Source organism: Bombina bombina, chromosome 1 (genome assembly GCF_027579735.1).
Source record: "Bombina bombina isolate aBomBom1 chromosome 1, aBomBom1.pri, whole genome shotgun sequence".
In the NCBI taxonomy this organism is placed as follows: domain Eukaryota; kingdom Metazoa; phylum Chordata; class Amphibia; order Anura; family Bombinatoridae; genus Bombina; species Bombina bombina.
In genome coordinates, this window is record NC_069499.1 from 638,571,501 (window position 1) to 638,585,817 (window position 14,317).

The following is a 14,317-nucleotide window of genomic DNA, read 5'->3' on the forward strand; positions in this document are numbered from 1 at the left end:
GAAGTGGCAAACTCACCCAACAGCAATGTGAAAGACTGGGGGAGAGCAATGCAAAAACACATGAAAGCTGATATTGAAAAGGGTTATTCCACCAAATATTGATTTCTGAACTCTTGCTAAAATAAAACATTAGTATTGTTTTTTAAAAATGAATATGAACTTGGTTTTTTTGCATGATTTAAAGTCTGAAAACACTTCATCTTTTTTGTGATTTTGACCAGTTGTCATTTTCTGCAAATAAATGCTCTAAATTACAATATTTTTATTTGGAATTTGGGAATATCAGTAGTTTTGAAAAAACAAAAATGTTCATTTTACTCAAACATACACCTATAATAGATTTTTAACCATGAATCCCTGAATGTCATCTTGACATAAAGGGTCATCAACGTCATTACCCCCCCACACACCTCAAATTTTTTTTAAAAAAGAGGGCATTTTGTAATGGGTGCTTCTGCTATTAAACGTATTTTTTCGGTGTATGAGTGTCCCTGTTCACATTCACAACTGTGGGGAAAGTACTCGTGAACTAATGAATAAGTGATACTTATGAATCGGTTGTAGCGCTAAACAGAATCGGCTTCAAAACTTTCTTCATAGAAAACAATCTCTGCTATTTCATATACAATTCGAGCAGTTTCGCGTTTTTTTTTTTTTAGTTCGCTACTGGTACAACTTACTTATTTTTGGCAGACGGGGGGCAGTGCCGCTAAATTAAGGAACTACAGAGACAAAAGACTGACAGTATTCCAGAAATACATGGGGCAATGTGTTTAAATGAAAATTTGGGCATATGATGTGCCAAACAAGTACGACTAAAATTGTATTAGGCAGTGTCGGCTAAGCTTGACCCATATAAGGCAATCAGAAAGCAAGCCAATGTATCGTATGGACTGGAAGCGAAATAGTTGAAGAAAAATGATAATGTGATAGTACAGCTATTGGACTAAAGTAGTGCCAAGACAATGCAGGCTGGCGGTCTCATACACTAAGGCTGTAGTGGTGCCACGGCGGAGGGATGGTTGAACTACGATGCCCCGTTGGCTACCCGAAGTTCCCCACGTGTCAAATCCCTGATAGCCACTCACCTTGTATACGTATGTATGCCCTGATATTTCACTGTTCACCACCAGTTCTTGTCAATTAACCAACGTCTCACACTGTCTCGGTACTTCCCGGTCCCGGTACCTGGACTTCCCGCCTTCCTTCCTATTCCCGCTCAGCCACTGCGATATGAATGAACAGTACACAGCAAGGCTGTAAATTTCACTAAAATAGAGGGCAGTGTCGTCAGCAGCCAGATAGGCGGGGATAGGAGAAGGATGGGCACTGTCACAGAATGCTGTAACTTCTTGTACAGAGGGATTATAAAGAAATAATAAATAGTAAAAGGGTGCAAATTAGGGACATTGGCAATGGTAACAAAAATAAACCAAAGTAACAAAATAGATTAGGGAACTAGTTTTAGTCAGTTTAGACTGCGACAATAAAGGGCCATGTAGCGTAGCACATAAGGCTAAGGCGCCCGCCCTTAGAAGATAAGCTGTTGAAGAAAATCTATGTTAATTTATGATAATACATTAAAAAGTGATATTTTATAATAAAAAGTATTGATAACCCCAGGACTATCTACATGATTTATTGTATTCAGTTAGTAAACAATAATCATAGCATTTTCTAATCCAAGCTATAAATAATAACTATTACTATTCAGCTGCTGATTTGGTTAATTCCGAGAGCAAGCGCTGAAAAAGACCTTTCACACTGGGCGTACAGTACTAGTAATTATAATGTGCCATTAAATAACCACCCTTTCTTGGCATGTAATGTCAGTAGATTCTGGATATTTGTATTTAGATTTTTTTTATTTATTTTTAGAATAGTTATGTAAGTTTTGTTCTGTTCCTAAGGAAATGGCAAAATCAATTCTAATTCCTCTCATAGGTAATGTTTTTGGTTTTTATTGGATAAAGAGAAAAACATACCACAGAGAGAAAAGTTTGTTGTCTTATTGATATTTATATTGCCAGCCACACACTGTATTGTACAAATGTTGATTTTTCGTCATAGCTGGGTGTACAGCTCTTCCCACGAGTTTAGGACGGGCTGAGAGCTTCCGGAACTTAGTAAGCGCAATAGAGCGGAAAGCTTGCATCAGCCTTTAGCTAGCTAAGCAGCTACCGTGACCGTCCCTTATTTCCTCTTTACACATTCCAATCCAATGATTGCATCATAAGGAAGTAAAACGACAAATGCCAAACTAATAGTAGTACTGATGAGGCTGCATGGGCAACACTGCAAGTTATCAAGAATATAAATAAATACATGAAATGTATTAAATAATATAGTTTTCAAGGAGAAGTAGCGAATTTTAAGCACCTTATATAAACTATGTAAAATATAGTTTGAAGTAATATTGTTGAATATAAGATACCTTCATGTTCCCTACAATGATTTAGAATTTCAAACAGGAACGCAACCTAAAATATATTATTTAAAGCGATTACACACTTCGAAACTGCAGAATAACATAATTTATGTAAGAACTTACCTGATAAATTCATTTCTTTCATATTGGCAAGAGTCCATGAGCTAGTGACGTATGGGATATACATTCCTACCAGGAGGGGCAAAGTTTCCCAAACCTCAAAATGCCTATAAATACACCCCTCACCACACCCACAAATCAGTTTAACGAATAGCCAAGAAGTGGGGTGATAAAAAAAGTGCGAAAGCATATAAAATAAGGAATTGGAATAGTTGTGCTTTATACAAAAAAATCATAACCACCAAAAAGGGTGGGCCTCATGGACTCTTGCTAATATGAAAGAAATGAATTTATCAGGTAAGTTCTTACATAAATTATGTTTTCTTTCATGTAATTAGCAAGAGTCCATGAGCTAGTGACGTATGGGATAATGACTACCCAAGATGTGGATCTTTCCACGCAAGAGTCACTAGAGAGGGAGGGATAAAATAAAGACAGCCAATTCCTGCTGAAAATAATCCACACCCAAAATAAAGTTTAATGAAAACATAAGCAGAAGATTCAAACTGAAACCGCTGCCTGAAGTACTTTTCTACCAAAAACTGCTTCAGAAGAAGAAAACACGTCAAAATGGTAGAATTTAGTAAAAGTATGCAAAGAGGACCAAGTTGCTGCTTTGCAAATCTGATCAACCGAAGCCTCATTCCTAAACGCCCAGGAAGTAGAAACTGACCTAGTAGAATGAGCTGTAATCCTTTGAGGCGGAGTTTTACCCGACTCAACATAAGCATGGTGAATTAAGGATTTCAACCAATATGCCAAAGAAATGGCAGAAGCTTGTACAAAACAATGAATATCAGGAAGATTAGCAATCTTTCTGTGAAAAAGAACAGAAAGAGCAGAGATTTGTCCTTTCAAGGAACTTGCGGACAAACCTTTATCTAAACCATCCTGAAGAAACTGTAAAATTCTCGGAATTCTAAAAGAATGCCAGTAAAAATGATGAGAAAGACACCAAGAAATATAAGTCTTCCAGACTCTATAATATATCTCTCTAGATACAGATTTACGAGCCTGTAACATAGTATTAATCACAGAGTCAGAGAAACCTCTTTGACCAAGAATCAAGCGTTCAATCTCCATACCTTTAAATTTAAGGATTTGAGATCCTGATGGAAGAAAGGACCTTGCAACAGAAGGTCTGGTCTTAACGGAAGAGTCCACGGCTGGCAAGAGGCCATCCGGACAAGATCCGCATACCAAAACCTGTGAGGCCATGCTGGAGCTACCAGTAGAACAAACAAGCATTCCTTCAGAATCTTGGAGATTACTCTTGGAAGAAGAACTAGAGGCGGAAAGATATAGGCAGGATGATACTTCCAAGGAAGTGATAATGCATCCACTGCCTCCGCCTGAGGATCCCGGGATCTGGACAGATACCTGGGAAGTTTCTTGTTTAGATGAGAAGCCATCAGATCTATTTCTGGGAGTTCCCACATTTGAACAATCTGAAGAAATACCTCTGGGTGAAGAGACCATTCGCCCGGATGCAACGTTTGGCGACTGAGATAATCCGCTTCCCAATTGTCTATACCTATGATATGAACCGCAGAGATTAGACAGGAGCTGGATTCCGCCCAAACCAGAATTCGAGATACTTCTTTCATAGCCAGAGGACTGTGAGTCCCTCCTTGATGATTGATGTATGCCACAGTTGTGACATTGTCTGTCTGAAAACAAATGAACGACTCTCTCTTCAGAAGAGGCCAAGACTGAAGAGCTCTGAAAATTGCACGGAGTTCCAAAATATTGATCGGTAATCTCACCTCCTGAGATTCCCAAACCCCTTGTGCCGTCAGAGACCCCCACACAGCTCCCCAACCTGTAAGACTGGCATCTGTTGAGATTATAGTCCAGGTCGGAAGAACAAAAGAAGCCCCCTGAATTAAACGATGGTGATCTGTCCACCACGTCAGAGAATGTCAGACAATTGGTTTTAAAGATATTAATTGAGATATCTTTGTGTAATCCCTGCACCATTGGTTCAGCATACAGAGCTGAAGAGGTCGCATGTGAAAACGAGCAAAGGGGATCGCGTCCGATGCAGCAGTCATAAGACCTAGAATTTCCATGCATAAGGCTACCGAAGGGAATGATTGTGACTGAAGGTTTCGACAAGCTGAAATCAATTTTAGACGTCTCTTGTCTGTCATAGACAGAGTCATGGACACTGAATCTATCTGGAAACCTAAAAAGGTTACCCTTGTCTGAGGAATCGAACTTTTTAGTGAATTGATCCTCCAACCATGATTTTGAAGAAACAACAAAAGTCAATTCGTATGAGATTCTGCTAAATGTGAAGACTGAGCAAGTACCAAGATATCGTCCAAATAAGGAAATACCACAATACCCTGTTCTCTGATTACAGACAGAAGGGCACCGAGAACCTTTGTAAAAATTCTTGGAGCTGTAGCTAGGCCAAACGGCAGAGCCACAAACTGGTAATGCTTGTCCAGGAAAGAGAATCTCAGTAACTGATAGTGAGCTGGATGAATCGGAATATGCAGATATGCATCCTGTAAATCTATTGTAGACATATAATGCCCTTGCTGAACAAAAGGCAAGATAGTCCTTACAGTTACCATTTTTAATGTTGGTATCCTTACATAACGATTCAATATTTTTAGATCCAGAACTGGTCTGAAGGAATTCTCCTTCTTGGGTACAATGAAGAGATTCGAATAAAACCCCAGCCCCTGTTCCAAAACTGGAACTGGCATAATTACTCCAGCCAACTCTAGATCTGAAACACATTTCAGAAATGCTTGAGCTTTCACTGGGTTTACTGGGACACGGGAAAGAAAAAATCTCTTTGCAGGAGGTCTTATCTTGAAACCAATTCTGTACCCTTCTGAAACAATGTTCTGAATCCAAAGATTGTGAACAGAATTGATCCAAATTTCTTTGAAAAAACGTAATCTGCCCCCTACCAGCTGAGCTGGAATGAGGGCCGCACCTTCATGTGGACTTAGAAGCTGGCTTTGCTTTTCTAGAAGGCTTGGATTTATTCCAGACTGGAGATGGTTTCCAAACTGAAACTGCTCCTGAGGATGAAGGATCAGGCTTTTGTTCTTTGTTGAAACGAAAGGAACGAAAACGATTATTAGCCCTGTTTTTACCTTTAGATTACCTTTAGTGATATTTTATAATAAAAAGTATTGATAACCCCAGGACTATCTACATGATTTATTGTATTCAGTTAGTAAACAATAATCATAGCATTTTCTAATCCAAGCTATAAATAATAACTATTACTATTCAGCTGCTGATTTGGTTAATTCCGAGAGCAAGCGCTGAAAAAGACCTTTCACACTGGGCGTACAGTACTAGTAATTATAATGTGCCATTAAATAACCACCCTTTCTTGGCATGTAATGTCAGTAGATTCTGGATATTTGTATTTAGATTTTTTTTATTTATTTTTAGAATAGTTATGTAAGTTTTGTTCTGTTCCTAAGGAAATGGCAAAATCAATTCTAATTCCTCTCATAGGTAATGTTTTTGGTTTTTATTGGATAAAGAGAAAAACATACCACAGAGAGAAAAGTTTGTTGTCTTATTGATATTTATATTGCCAGCCACACACTGTATTGTACAAATGTTGATTTTTCGTCATAGCTGGGTGTACAGCTCTTCCCACGAGTTTAGGACGGGCTGAGAGCTTCCGGAACTTAGTAAGCGCAATAGAGCGGAAAGCTTGCATCAGCCTTTAGCTAGCTAAGCAGCTACCGTGACCGTCCCTTATTTCCTCTTTACACATTCCAATCCAATGATTGCATCATAAGGAAGTAAAACGACAAATGCCAAACTAATAGTAGTACTGATGAGGCTGCATGGGCAACACTGCAAGTTATCAAGAATATAAATAAATACATGAAATGTATTAAATAATATAGTTTTCAAGGAGAAGTAGCGAATTTTAAGCACCTTATATAAACTATGTAAAATATAGTTTGAAGTAATATTGTTGAATATAAGATACCTTCATGTTCCCTACAATGATTTAGAATTTCAAACAGGAACGCAACCTAAAATATATTATTTAAAGCGATTACACACTTCGAAACTGCAGAATAACATAATTTATGTAAGAACTTACCTGATAAATTCATTTCTTTCATATTGGCAAGAGTCCATGAGCTAGTGACGTATGGGATATACATTCCTACCAGGAGGGGCAAAGTTTCCCAAACCTCAAAATGCCTATAAATACACCCCTCACCACACCCACAAATCAGTTTAACGAATAGCCAAGAAGTGGGGTGATAAAAAAAGTGCGAAAGCATATAAAATAAGGAATTGGAATAGTTGTGCTTTATACAAAAAAATCATAACCACCAAAAAGGGTGGGCCTCATGGACTCTTGCTAATATGAAAGAAATGAATTTATCAGGTAAGTTCTTACATAAATTATGTTTTCTTTCATGTAATTAGCAAGAGTCCATGAGCTAGTGACGTATGGGATAATGACTACCCAAGATGTGGATCTTTCCACGCAAGAGTCACTAGAGAGGGAGGGATAAAATAAAGACAGCCAATTCCTGCTGAAAATAATCCACACCCAAAATAAAGTTTAATGAAAACATAAGCAGAAGATTCAAACTGAAACCGCTGCCTGAAGTACTTTTCTACCAAAAACTGCTTCAGAAGAAGAAAACACATCAAAATGGTAGAATTTAGTAAAAGTATGCAAAGAGGACCAAGTTGCTGCTTTGCAAATCTGATCAACCGAAGCCTCATTCCTAAACGCCCAGGAAGTAGAAACTGACCTAGTAGAATGAGCTGTAATCCTTTGAGGCGGAGTTTTACCCGACTCAACATAAGCATGGTGAATTAAGGATTTCAACCAATATGCCAAAGAAATGGCAGAAGCTTGTACAAAACAATGAATATCAGGAAGATTAGCAATCTTTCTGTGAAAAAGAACAGAAAGAGCAGAGATTTGTCCTTTCAAGGAACTTGCGGACAAACCTTTATCTAAACCATCCTGAAGAAACTGTAAAATTCTCGGAATTCTAAAAGAATGCCAGTAAAAATGATGAGAAAGACACCAAGAAATATAAGTCTTCCAGACTCTATAATATATCTCTCTAGATACAGATTTACGAGCCTGTAACATAGTATTAATCACAGAGTCAGAGAAACCTCTTTGACCAAGAATCAAGCGTTCAATCTCCATACCTTTAAATTTAAGGATTTGAGATCCTGATGGAAGAAAGGACCTTGCAACAGAAGGTCTGGTCTTAACGGAAGAGTCCACGGCTGGCAAGAGGCCATCCGGACAAGATCCGCATACCAAAACCTGTGAGGCCATGCTGGAGCTACCAGTAGAACAAACAAGCATTCCTTCAGAATCTTGGAGATTACTCTTGGAAGAAGAACTAGAGGCGGAAAGATATAGGCAGGATGATACTTCCAAGGAAGTGATAATGCATCCACTGCCTCCGCCTGAGGATCCCGGGATCTGGACAGATACCTGGGAAGTTTCTTGTTTAGATGAGAAGCCATCAGATCTATTTCTGGGAGTTCCCACATTTGAACAATCTGAAGAAATACCTCTGGGTGAAGAGACCATTCGCCCGGATGCAACGTTTGGCGACTGAGATAATCCGCTTCCCAATTGTCTATACCTATGATATGAACCGCAGAGATTAGACAGGAGCTGGATTCCGCCCAAACCAGAATTCGAGATACTTCTTTCATAGCCAGAGGACTGTGAGTCCCTCCTTGATGATTGATGTATGCCACAGTTGTGACATTGTCTGTCTGAAAACAAATGAACGACTCTCTCTTCAGAAGAGGCCAAGACTGAAGAGCTCTGAAAATTGCACGGAGTTCCAAAATATTGATCGGTAATCTCACCTCCTGAGATTCCCAAACCCCTTGTGCCGTCAGAGACCCCCACACAGCTCCCCAACCTGTAAGACTGGCATCTGTTGAGATTATAGTCCAGGTCGGAAGAACAAAAGAAGCCCCCTGAATTAAACGATGGTGATCTGTCCACCACGTCAGAGAATGTCAGACAATTGGTTTTAAAGATATTAATTGAGATATCTTTGTGTAATCCCTGCACCATTGGTTCAGCATACAGAGCTGAAGAGGTCGCATGTGAAAACGAGCAAAGGGGATCGCGTCCGATGCAGCAGTCATAAGACCTAGAATTTCCATGCATAAGGCTACCGAAGGGAATGATTGTGACTGAAGGTTTCGACAAGCTGAAATCAATTTTAGACGTCTCTTGTCTGTCATAGACAGAGTCATGGACACTGAATCTATCTGGAAACCTAAAAAGGTTACCCTTGTCTGAGGAATCGAACTTTTTAGTGAATTGATCCTCCAACCATGATTTTGAAGAAACAACAAAAGTCAATTCGTATGAGATTCTGCTAAATGTGAAGACTGAGCAAGTACCAAGATATCGTCCAAATAAGGAAATACCACAATACCCTGTTCTCTGATTACAGACAGAAGGGCACCGAGAACCTTTGTAAAAATTCTTGGAGCTGTAGCTAGGCCAAACGGCAGAGCCACAAACTGGTAATGCTTGTCCAGGAAAGAGAATCTCAGTAACTGATAGTGAGCTGGATGAATCGGAATATGCAGATATGCATCCTGTAAATCTATTGTAGACATATAATGCCCTTGCTGAACAAAAGGCAAGATAGTCCTTACAGTTACCATTTTTAATGTTGGTATCCTTACATAACGATTCAATATTTTTAGATCCAGAACTGGTCTGAAGGAATTCTCCTTCTTGGGTACAATGAAGAGATTCGAATAAAACCCCAGCCCCTGTTCCAAAACTGGAACTGGCATAATTACTCCAGCCAACTCTAGATCTGAAACACATTTCAGAAATGCTTGAGCTTTCACTGGGTTTACTGGGACACGGGAAAGAAAAAATCTCTTTGCAGGAGGTCTTATCTTGAAACCAATTCTGTACCCTTCTGAAACAATGTTCTGAATCCAAAGATTGTGAACAGAATTGATCCAAATTTCTTTGAAAAAACGTAATCTGCCCCCTACCAGCTGAGCTGGAATGAGGGCCGCACCTTCATGTGGACTTAGAAGCTGGCTTTGCTTTTCTAGAAGGCTTGGATTTATTCCAGACTGGAGATGGTTTCCAAACTGAAACTGCTCCTGAGGATGAAGGATCAGGCTTTTGTTCTTTGTTGAAACGAAAGGAACGAAAACGATTATTAGCCCTGTTTTTACCTTTAGATTTTTTATCCTGTGGTAAAAAAGTTCCTTTCCCACCAGTAACAGTTGAGATAATAGAATCCAACTGAGAACCAAATAATTTATTACCCTGGAAAGAAAGGGAAAGTAGAGTCGATTTAGAAGACATATCAGCATTCCAAGTTTTAAGCCATAAAGCTCTTCTAGCTAAAATAGCGAGAGACATAAACCTGACATCAACTCTGATAATATCAAAAATGGCATCACAGATAAAATTATTAGCATGTTGAAGAAGAATAATAATATTATGAGAATCATGATCTGTTACTTGTTGCGCTAAAGTTTCCAACCAAAAAGTTGAAGCTGCAGCAACATCAGCCAATGATATAGCAGGTCTAAGAAGATTGTGAAAAAGGGTGTGTGTACAAGCGCTAAGGTAATCCCCAAGCTGTATCCAAACAGAGATCCTAACCAACCTCCAAAAAATATGCACAAGTAGTAAGAAGTGAATACAGCGCCAACAAGAGGCCAAGGGATAAATATACTCACAGAGAGATAAAAGAAGATTATTTAATGAACCATGTTAAAAAGCATCAGTAATAAAAGACTATATATAAAAAATGTAAAAAGCACATATAAATAAAATTACAAATACAGGAATATCTTACAGAAGCGGCTCAAAGGGCCAAAGCTGATAATTACAATAAAAACAGAGGTAATAACAGGTGATCAGTGTGAGTGGTACACCAGAATAAGAGTGTATACTGATTAAACAGAATTAGCCTAAGTACAACTGTAGCAAGTGCATCAAGCAAAAAACTAATAAACAATAATACAAACAATAGTGTTCAAAATTAGTGTTACAAAAATAGTGTTCCAAAAAATAGAAAAATGCACTGCAGTGCAAAAAAAGGGGGTAGCAAAATAATTGTATAAATACAATCAAATAGTGAGTTAGTGCAAATGGATATAAAAATGCTAGCTACTTAATCCAGTGAGGTTAAGATATAATTAAATAAAATACACAATATGCAATAACATAAAAAATAAAATACACAATATGCAATAACATAAAAAATAAAAAATAATAAAATATAAAATATAATCCAAAAAAGTGTTCAAAAAGTTGATCAACAAATGTTAGTGAAGAACAAAAATAAGTCAATCAAAACTAAAAAATGGAAAAAATGGGTGATGAAAAGCAAGGTGAAAGTGAGGAAATTGATTCCTTCCAATGTTAGTTACTTTGACAGATCCAAATTCCTGAGTGTGGTTGCTGAAGTAGCTGAATGGATCCTAGCACCTGTCAGCTGCTCCTATGGTATCCTAAAAAGTGTCCCTGTAAAAAAAGAAATTCACAACATAGTGTATCCAATATGAGAATGAAGTAAAGATTAAAGTAATGCTTACCAATATGTCAACGCGTTTCTGCCCTCAAAAAAGGGCCTTTCTCAAGACTAGAATATTGGTAATGGCAGCTGGCCTTATATACAGTTTAGAAGTAGCCTATATGGTAGTTTAATTGATTAATTGTATTGTTTGGGCGCCAAATCCCTCCACTTCCTGTGTAACATCTAAAAGATTCCCCCATAACGTGTAGCATCACTTCCTGTGTAACATCTAAAAGATTCCCCTCCACTTCCTGTGTAACATCTAAAAGATTCCCCCATAAAGTGTAGCATCACTTCCTGTGTAACATCTAAAAGATTCCCCCATAAAGTGTAGTATCACTTCCTGTGTAACATCTAAAAGATTCCCCTCCACTTCCTGTGTAACATCTAAAAGATTCCCCCATAAAGTGTAGCATCACTTCCTGTGTAACATCTAAAAGATTCCCCCATATGGCAAACCGGAAGTATATACATTTTCCCGGATTAATTTTATACATATCTAAATATATAGGTAATTCAAAAGGCATGTATATGGCCTTAGATTTATCCAGTTGTTTCTTTCTCAATTGCCGGTATCTTTGTTTTGGCTTACCAGTTTCAAGCCCAATATCGGAAGCTACTGGTAGTGACGTAACCGTTGACGTCATTTCCGGTCCGGCGATATTACATAGACAGGCCGCTAGCAACATTAGCATGCTGTACAATGCTAATATATGCAGCTGTCAGTTACGCCTCCCATCTAGTATATTAAATCCTTAGAGAGCCCTGGGGATAAAGATGTCAGAACAATGCCCACCAATGTGTCGCTAAAGGGGATAAGTGTCAAGGCACTATTGGCCCCCAAACGTTATAACGATAGATAAAGGCTATGTAATCACAAACATTGAGATTTACAAAAAACTAACACATATTTTATGTCAGTGGGACAAAGGAAACAATAAAAACAATAACGGCAAGTATTTTTGGAAATTAAATAACGGTTTTGTTATCTATTTCTCTTAAGTCCAAAGGGGTCAGATAATATTTTCTTTCTATAGCCATATTTTATATATCCATCATTATACTAGTAGATGGATTGAATGATCTCAAATATTATAATATGTGTTAACATATTGTCAAAGTGTGTTTAAGATACACTGGTAGTGGATTAAGTGATCTTAAATATTATAATATGTGTTAACATATTGTTAAAATATTTTGAGATATGTTTGACATTTCATAAAGAGAAGAGAAGTTGTATATACTTTTATGGATCCTTCAATGTCATTGAGCCATGCTCAGATGGTAAGATCTCGCATATTTATAAGAAATAAAGTTATTTTAATTTATTTTATAAAAGATCAGAATCATAGTGAGAGGAGGAAGAAATTAACATGTGATGAATTATTTACAGAGGGCAAACAGCTTAGTTATTAAAAAAGTCCTAGAATGTATTTATTTATATATATATATATATATATATATATATATATATATATATATATATATATATATATATATATATATCTCGTTTGCTCCAAAATTTGAGCATAGAGAATACAAAGTCCCAATAGAAACAATTTGGACTTAGTTGTCCATCTATCTGATATGTAAAATTAGTTATATGTATATAAAGATATAGATAAAACCAGGACATGGTATCTCATATTTAGCGAGAAATAAAAGGGATATGTACCTGATTCTGGTCGCATAAATATATTAGATTACAACGCCATCATAGTAATTGAATAAGGAAACTAGTGATAGCTGGACAAGTCCAGTGTATAAATTTCTATGTCAGAGAAAGAAACATTCAAGTGTATGCTCATGAATGTAATTAAGGGTATATATATATAAAAGGGTATATAAATAGGAAACAGTCTACATTTGCTGTTTAATAGTTGAGAACTAGAACAATAGAGGAAAATAGAGGAAAAAGCCTTCTTCTTATGTTAATAGGATAACTGTATAGATGTCCACACTAATTGCTTTGAAGATTGAATCTGCAAAACCTACTTTTAAATCATTCTAACCCACAATTATATAGTATTGTGGAGCTTAGATTTTAATGGTGATCAGAAGATCAAACAGAAGATGGTAAACAAATATGTGGTAGGGTGAAGGGTAACCTTAAGCAGACAAAAAATGATACGCAATTAATGAGTAAAAATGGATGAACTTCTATATATTTGGGTGGAGGGCTACAATGCCTATATAATGAGACTTTGGATTGGATATATACGATACCGGACCTTCTATAAATTTAGGTCTTTATAAAGGCTAAATTGTGTAATAACCCAGAAGCTTTAAAACAGCTGGTTTATAGAATTCTAAATGATACAGCACTATCTTATAAGTCTAGCTTGTGTCTTTATATAGACTAGTTGTTCAATAGCCCAGATGATTCAAAGGTCTTTTTGTTTTTTTAAAAAGTCTTTGGAGAGGAATTTTATACTGTCCTCACTTTCACCTTGCTTTTCATCACCCATTTTTTCCATTTTTTAGTTTTGATTGACTTATTTTTGTTCTTCACTAACATTTGTTGATCAACTTTTTGAACACTTTTTTGGATTATATTTTATATTTTATTATTTTTTATGTTATTGCATATTGTGTATTTTATTTTTTATGTTATTGCATATTGTGTATTTTATTTAATTATATCTTAACCTCACTGGATTAAGTAGCTAGCATTTTTATATCCATTTGCACTAACTCACTATTTGATTGTATTTATACAATTATTTTGCTACCCCCTTTTTTTGCACTGCAGTGCATTTTTCTATTTTTTGGAACACTATTTTTGTAACACTAATTTTGAACACTATTGTTTGTATTATTGTTTATTAGTTTTTTGCTTGATGCACTTGCTACAGTTGTACTTAGGCTAATTCTGTTTTATCAGTATACACTCTTATTCTGGTGTACCACTCACACTGATCACCTGTTATTACCTCTGTTTTTATTGTAATTATCAGCTTTGGCCCTTTGAGCCGCTTCTGTAAGATATTCCTGTATTTGTAATTTTATTTATATGTGCTTTTTACATTTTTTATATATAGTCTTTTATTACTGATGCTTTTTAACATGGTTCATTAAATAATCTTCTTTTATCTCTCTGTGAGTATATTTATCCCTTGGCCTCTTGTTGGCGCTGTATTCACTTCTTACTACTTGTGCAGGTCTAAGAAGATTACCTGAACACAGATAAGCTTTTCTT

General features: G+C 36.8%; 1 protein-coding gene across 2 annotated transcripts in view; it reads right to left on the reverse strand.

Moving 5' to 3' along the window:
- The window catches only part of SLC7A3 (solute carrier family 7 member 3), a 61,728-nt gene extending 60,491 nt beyond the window's left edge, over nt 1-1,237 (reverse strand). Inside the window, exon 1 of one of the 2 annotated variants that reach the window (XM_053699078.1) lies at nt 1,089-1,237. The gene's annotated coding sequence lies outside the window, so the exon portion shown is untranslated. The remainder of the gene's footprint in view (nt 1-1,088) is intronic. The other variant, XM_053699079.1, reaches the window with a different exon arrangement.
- Nucleotides 1,238-14,317: the final 13,080 nt, after the last annotated feature.